At 40.3% G+C, this 8425-nt stretch overlaps 1 pseudogene; it reads left to right on the forward strand.

Annotated features, from left to right (window-relative positions):
• The first annotated feature begins 203 nt into the window (after positions 1 to 203).
• LOC127482810 (mitotic spindle assembly checkpoint protein MAD2A pseudogene) lies at positions 204 to 7976 on the forward strand (annotated as a pseudogene).
• Positions 7977 to 8425: the final 449 nt, after the last annotated feature.

Raw genomic sequence — 8425 nt, forward strand, 5'->3', positions numbered from 1 at the left:
TGATTGACCATTGTTAAGTGAAATGACAGGAAGCAAAACAACAGATAGAGTGGCCAACATTTGCTATGTTTCCCCACAATTAATGCTTTTTAAACATACAGGAAGAGTTCACATTTTAAAGGGAAGCTATAGATAATAAATGCTAAAATTAAGCATTTGAAAATTCAAATGACTACAATCTCATTTATTACATCTTTGAAAATATGTCGATCAAGTTCCAAGATGGCGGAATAAGGAGGGAGCACACCATTGGTCCGGAAAGGGAAGGTTCGAAGAGGGGTGAGAATTTGTAGTTTCAGGGAAAGGGAAGCTCTTCTGAAACAGGGGAGACAGGGTGGACCTGCGAGGAGGATGTGGACGCCTGAGGAGCAGGACACCAGCAGGAGTGTGTACACACCAGCGCTGGAAGCCGAGGTGAGACAGGGCGCCCACCCAGCACTGCTGTAGCAGTGGCCACTGCCCCTCACCCAACCCACCCTGGGATGGACACTGAGACACGCACGACTGAGTGGGGGAGGAAATAGAAAACGGAATAGAGTGAGTAACGCCTGCGGAAAGAGTGAGCGATTCAGGGGGTCTGATTGTGGGACTGAACAATCCAGGATCCCTCCCCCAAGTCGGAGCTGCAGTGGGCGGGAAGCAGCCATCTTGTTTGTTTACATTCGGGCTTAAAGGTGACTGCCTCTGCTCCAAAGGAGGAAGCAGCAGGGGCAGAGTCCAAAGGTGGTCTGGAGCTACTTGACACTCCTCACGCAGGAGGTACAGTGAAAGAGAGTGGCTGACCAATGAACCCCAGGCACAGACACGTAAGGGCGAACATAGGAACAAGGAAACCTGACACCAGTCCACTCAAGTTACAAAAAATAAATAAATAAGTAAGTAAGTAAGTAAGTAAAAAATAAACAAACAAACTCTAGAAGGCAGAGCAGCCTGCTTACACTGGATATTGGTTCAGACTCACAGCAGCCCATAGCAGGGGGAAATCAACCTGAAAAACCACCCAGACGGAATGCCAAAAAACAAAACAAAAACCCACAATAAGAATATAGAAGAACATATGAACTCGCCAATGGAGCAGGCTAAACCAACCATAACAGAGGCTGAAGAAGAAGAAGAATTTGAAACCATGCCAGAAAAAGAATTCCGAAAATTAATAATCAGAATACTTAGAAATAATGAGAAACAGTGTCGAGAGCTGAACGAAAAACAAGCCCAAGGATTAGAGATCCTAAAGAGAAGCCAGAATGAAATACTGGAAATGAAAAACTCAATTGACCATATAAAAAACACCGTGGAATCCCTCGGAAATCGAACAGATGAAATAGAAGACCGAATATCAGAATTCGAAGACAAACTTCCAGAAATAATACAGTCAGTTCAATCGCAGGAAGAAGAAATTAAAAAATTAAAAAATACGGTCGGAGACCTACAAGATTCAATCAAACAGTGTAATGTTCGGATAATAGGAGTCCCTGAGGGGGTGGAAAGAGAGAATGGATTGGAAGGTGTCTTCAATGAAATAATATCAGAAAACTTCAAACAAAGGCAGCTGGATAACAACATGCAAATTCAACAGATAGCCAGGACTCTGAACAGGGTAGACCAGAAGAGAAATTCACCACGACACATTGTGGCAACACTCAGCTCAGTGACACACAAAGAACAAATCCTAAAATGTGCCAGAGAAAAATGACAAATCACATTCAGGGGTAAGTTAATCAGACTCACCCCAGACTTCTCATCACAAACACTACAGGCAAGGAGACAATGGCATGATATATTTCAAGTTTTAAAAGACAAACAATGCCAACCTAGAATACTATACCTTGCAAAGCTATCATTTATGAATGAAGGGGAAATAAAGATCTTCCAAGACAAACAGAAACTGAAAGAATTTGTATCCACACGTCCAACCCTACAACACTTGCTCAAAGACGTGCTGCACACAGAAATACAAAAACAAGAACTTCACTACAAAAAAAAAGCGAATGTAGAGTAATCTACAAACAAAGTTCAAAATATATAAATATATATTTATATATATTTATATAAATATAAATCTCTGTCCTTAATGTGTTCTACTATGAAACTTAAAAACAACACTACTAGTCAAACAATGCCCTATACCTTGTGCGGTTGTGTGAGTGCAGCCTGTTGAAATCCTTGCTTAATATATACTAAGTTGATCTTCAGTATATGAAGGTAATTAAAAATGACTCAATGAAGGGCAGGATGGGAGAGGGAGTGGGAGAGGGGAGGGCCACAGGAGGGAGGAAGGTTGGAGGGGGAAGCCACAACAATACAAAGCTGCACTTTGTAAATTCACATTTATTAAATAAAAAAAAAACAACTATATAACAAACAAAAAAAGAAAAATAAAAAGACTTTAAAAAAAGAAAATACTTCTTCAAAAATATGTATTGTGTAAATCAATGTGTATTGATTTCAAAATGCTTTGTACCAAAATAAAGCTTATCTCTAAATTTTCATTTTCTTTTTTTGTTGTTTTTCAAAAGTTCCTTTTTCTTTTTTTTTTTTTTTATTTTAGTGGGCCAATGCTGTGGCGTAGTAGGTTAAAGCTATGGTCTATGACTCCCGCATCCGATATGGGTGCTGGTTTGAGTCCCAGCTGCTCCACTTCTGATCCAGCTCCCTGCTAATGCACTTGGGAAAGAAATGGAGGATGCACCAAGTCCTCGGGCACTTGCACCCACATGGGAGACCCAGAAGAAGTTCCTGGCTCTTGGTTTCAGTTAGGTTCAACTTCTGTTTTGCAGCCATTTGGGGATTGAACCAGGGGATGGAAGCCCTCTCTCTCATTGTCTTTACCTCTCTCTGTAACTTCTTTCAAATAAATAAAATAAATCTTTATAAAAAATGTATTTAAGGTATACAGATTTATTTGTATTTCATATTTACAGATTCAGGAACATAGTGACACTCTTTACCCTGCCCTCGCTCCTGTCCATGCTCCCACCCTTCCTTCTCCTCCCTCACTTACTCCCATTCTTATTTTTTTTTACAAAGATCTATTTTCAGTTAATTTAACAGCCATAAGATTAACCTTACACTAAGTAACGAGTTTAACAAATAGTATGAAGAGAGAGAGAGAAAAAAAAAAAGCACTGCTGCTCAACCATTAAGACAGGGCTGCCAAAAATCATCACATTTCAAAGTGTCAATTTCAGATCTATAGATTACTTTTTAGGTACTCCATTAGTTACCACAGATCAGGGAGAAAATATGGTATTTGTCTTTTCAGGACTAGTTTATTTCATTCAGTGTAGTGGTTTCTAGTTGTATCCATTTTGCTGCAAATGACAGGATTTTATTTTGTATTGCTGTGTGGTATTCCACAGTGTGTATATACCATAATTTCTTTTTCAGTCATCAGTTGATGGACATCTGGGTTGATTACATATCTTAGCTATTATGAACTGAACTACAACAAACATAGGGGTGTGCTGATTTCTTTTGGTTTGAGTAAATTCCAAGGAGTGGGATGGCTGGGTCATATTGTAGGTCTGTATTCAGATTTCTGAGGTATCGCCATACTGTGTCCACAGTGGCTGCACCATAGGGGTCATGTTGACTTCCTTAATCTTGTTTTTTTGAGTTTCTGTATTTATTTTTAAGCATTTGTAGAGATACTTGTTGTTTTTTTTTTTTTTCTCTGATGGCTTTTATCTTTGAACCATACTGCTGTGGCTTAGTGGAGTGTTTACTGTTTCAGTGAATACCTAGAGGTGTGTGCTGGATGTGGCCAGGGAGCTCTGGCCAGTGCTCAATGATCAGGCAAGTATCTAGGTGACACCAAAGTTATGTGTGGGAGATATCTTGTTAACAGAAGGGAGGGTATGGTTACCTCTATTGGCATAATCACAGCCTCACAGCCTCTATTCCAAGGTGACCAATTACTGGGTATTATCCCTCAGTGGGTGGAACACTCACCCACACTTCTACTTGAAATGCACAAAGGATCACTGCAGTTCACAGTGTGAACTCGGATCCCAATGCAATGACCCACCAAGGCAATCAGGGAGCTCTGAGCATGTAGAGCCACCCACTGTGATTGCTCAGAGACCCAGCTACATACACTCTGTGCCCTCTCATGCAGTTACAGTCTCAGTATGCAGGGATCTCACCATCATAGGGCGCAGAGGATCCACCCTTCCCTTAAGCCTGTCCCATCTACAGACATGCTGAGATGTTCCCAGAGCCAGCTGCCTGGGAGTGCTCCTCCTAGGTGGTTTGAGCCCCAGAGCCCTGGAGCCTGTGATATGTTCAGAAGCTTGAGGGCACCTCACAGTCATCTGTGTGCCCAGTCCCCTGTCAATCCTCCCAGCCAGACTCAAAGTCAGTGCGGAGTGCAGATTTTTCCCTCTGGAAAGATCCCTATCACACATGTGCACAATACCTGTCTGCTGCAGCCATACTCATTTTCATAATCGTTCTGGACATATACAAGACTCTCTACAGCTGCTACTAATAGTGGAATGGCTCTTCTCCCCATCTGTTGCCAGGTGGGAGCACCAGAGTTACTGCACTTGCCTCTGCTGGTGAGATAGCGACTGTACTGCCAGTTTCTGGTTATTTGGCCTGCACCAACTGCTCCCTACTTATATTCAAAATGATGCCCACCCACTCTCTGCTGGTGGTCAAGCACCATTATGGGGGAGGAGGGGATGGAAAAAGAGAGATGTGCCTCTTCTCTTTTTTTCTTGGTGAGCAGTCACCCCATTACCCTCAGGACTCTGTGCTAGACTCAAAGACAGTGTTGTCTGCTAGGCTGTCCCTCCAGCAGTATCACCAGTGGCATGGGCCGCTGCAGTTGGATCTCACCTTGCTCTCCAAAGCTGGCCTTTCTCTGGATCAGAACTTCTGGGGTCATTTGTTGTGTCCATGCTCACTGCTGCACATTTCTACGTTCCATACAGATCCATGATGTCTCTCCTCCTCCTGCAGAACCCCCACTGCAGTTTTCACTCAAACTCTCCCGGGAGAATACACATTCTCCTGTTTTCTTTTCTTTCTTTTTTTTTTTTTTTTCACTATTTTCTCCTAGCCTAGAGCAGACTGCTCTGTTTCTAGTCAACCATCTTGGATTCTCAATTTTATCTTTCAAGGAAATTTTTGAGGTATCTTCACACGCTTCCACTTTAAATCCATTTTCACCATGGCTTCCCTTTTTTGCAATGTGAAAAGATCTATAACTATTTGGAAGGTAATACTATCCTGTCTCCAGAGCAAATAGATACTCCCTGTATTATTCAGTCACTGATTGAAAATTAATCTTTTTTTAAATTAATTTTTTGGCAGGCGGAGTGGACAGTGAGAGAGAGAGACAGAGGTCTTCCTCTTTCCATCAGTTCACCCCTCAATGGCCGCTGCGGCTGACGCACTGCGCTGATCCGAAGTCAGGAGCCAGGTATTTCTCCTGGTCTCCCATGGGATGCAGGGCCCAAGCACTTGGGCCATCCTCCACTGCACTCCTGGGCCATAGCAGAGAGCTGGAATGGAAGAGGAGCAACTGGGACAGAATCCGGCGCCCAGACCGGGACTAGAACCCGGTGTGCCGGTGCCGCAAGGTGGAGGATTAGCCTAGTGAGCCACGGCACCGGCCCGAAAATTAATCTTAAAACCCAATATTTAAATTATACATGCCTACATAAATCATATATACAATATACGATTTATATAGGTAATATATAATATATAGGCTATATATATTTATATGGGTAATATATATATATGCATGCTTATACTATTGGAATGACCTGTCTCAAGAATTAAATACTGCTTTTAACACTTTTGAATTTTATTTTGTCACTTTCTATGTGGATCAAAACTTTATGAATTGGAGTAGATGAAGCACTTAAAGTGCTCAAGAGAGAGGATGTGTAGTGCATTGCTAGGAGACCGCACCACATCCTCCATAATCACAACAGTAATTATGTGCTTCCTGGTGCAGGGCATTAAAAATGCTGCCAGTTATGTCTCAGCATGCCACAGAATTAACTCACAGTCTTGATCATCTATTTCAAGCAGCTCATCTGCCAGGCTGACCTATACTGTAATCAAACAAAATTGTGTATTTTTGCTACATTTGCACTTTATTTCCAATTTTCAGACCTACACTTCTCATTCATTTTCCAAAACAGCCTTCCTGTAAGATTCAGTAAATGAATTCTCCTACATGTTACAGTTGAATGAAAAGCATAAAGTTTTTGAAAGTTGAAAATCCCAGTAAATGTAATACATGTATGTTTTCTGTATTTTGGTTGAAATATTACATCATCTTAATCTGTATTTCCTACAGTAAAGATGGAATTAATAAAGCATTTCACTTATCATTTAGATTGTTCAAGGAATCTGGTAAATTTTGACCTATAAAAATCAAGTCCAATTTTTTTTAAATGATGCATTTCAGTGCTAGCAAGTTTAGCTCAAGTTAGAATTTTGAAGCCCTAAATGTCCTGTCAGATAAGAGATAAGGCTATTTTCTTGTAAGCATGTCATTCCTACTTTATTTCAGGAAAATATTCAAAACCCCCCTTAGCAGTTCTGTATTTGTAAATTAATTTGTAAAATGAAATCTACTTGTAAAATGAATACCTAACTCTTAGGGTTGATAAGATGTTGATTTGAGAGACATATGAAGAGCTTAGTACAGTGTCTAGAATCACATAAGTGGTCAATAAACAAATATTATAATAATTCTATTTTACTGATGAGGAACACCTTACACATGATATGCAGTCTCTCCCTTTTATATCATATATATGATTATTTAAACTTTTTATCAGCTGGTAAATGTCAAGATGTAAACGGAATCCTTGCATTTTGGAAATAAAAAGTATGTGTGTAAAAATTATATGTATATGGTAACTTTCATAAATTTCTACCACTTCCCTATAGATATGTGTTGCTTTACACTTAATACAGCATTGAGTTATCAATCTACATTATATAAAATGTTTAATGGGCTTATAGAAAAGATCTGACTTTCATGCTTGAAATAGACCTCCTTACTGTGGCTGATCATAAATCACACAAAACAGTATATCCTTTAAATAGAAAGGATAATATAAGGGCAGTAATGTTTAACTTTATAAAATACTAGAAACTTCAGACAAACTCATACTTACAGACAGCAGATCTATGACTTCCTAGGATTGGAGAGAAGTTGGCAAGACATGCAAACGAGGATTTCAAAGTAACAACAGGAGGAAAATTTTATGGTAGACATACATATGTATAATAATGATGTTATCAATGGTTTCACAAATGTATATATTTTAAAAGTATATTAAGATGTTTGTTGCACTGTAATTTTTGAAACTTGTTGCCAGAAAGCCTCTGGGGTCTGTTTGTGGAGTGTAAATTTGGGTCTTCATCTGTGGGGCTGGCCAAAGCACAACAACTCACCTAAGAGCAGGGGTTATCACTCTTGCAAGGCTGCACCGAAATTGTGGCAGTGTTCTCACTCGTTATCAATCTTATTTTCTATCATTGTGGCATAGTCATCTGAACTCTTTACTTGAATGCTGACATATAGACACTTTATTTGCAACTACTGATTCTAAGCTCATAAAGCACCTATACTGTGTTGGAACAACTAAAAAATTGGTTATACAAGTGTTCAGTTCAGAAACAAGTGGGAATCATCTCAAATACAGCAAGTGGCGAGGTCCTTGAAAGATGGCATTTTGACGTGAGAGTGACACTACAAAAGATGGCAGTGCTCCAAGAGAAAAATCTCATAAAGCTATCCAGGACAAAAATCAGTTCAGTGATCAGATGGATCACAGCTATGATGACATTTCTACCACTGTTAGAAGTTTTACGGTCAGTTGATCTATTAATTTATAGAAAGATTTGGTTGTACCCGAGAAATGAGAAGAGTCTGCAGCACAGTTCATTTCTAAAATTCTGAGGAAGTCCATCTTCATTCATTTTACCAGTACAATCTGTAAGCAGAGATGGCTGGAATATAGGTCCTTGTCTTCCCGTAAGAAAAAGGGGTTTCAGGTGAGAGACAGAGTTGCGGTAAGCAACGCTGCAACATTAAATGAGGTAGTACATCCATCTGGCCAGATGGGCTGCTCTTTAGACATATCAGAGAGAGAGAGTGCCCATTCTACATTCTACCTGCGGCTTATGTGGGGATGGGGTCCACTTCTTCCCAACATTCTTTCCCCCACTCTCTTCTTCTGGTTAAAGGATTTCCTGACTGTGAAATACACGAAATTTCTCCAACTTTGTTTTGTTCCCAGTGCTTTCAGACTGCGGAGCCCAAGTGGCTTGGGGCAGCAGGGATTCTCTGGGGGTGTTTTTCATGGAGGCAGACTGGGATCACATAGAAAGTTATCTAGGATATTGGACGGACTTTGTGATGTGAAATTCTGGGCTCTTCCCAGATGTC

Source organism: Oryctolagus cuniculus, chromosome 4, assembly GCF_051225735.1.
Source record: "Oryctolagus cuniculus isolate XC-2025 breed Fujian yellow rabbit chromosome 4, ASM5122573v1, whole genome shotgun sequence".
NCBI classification, from domain to species: domain Eukaryota; kingdom Metazoa; phylum Chordata; class Mammalia; order Lagomorpha; family Leporidae; genus Oryctolagus; species Oryctolagus cuniculus.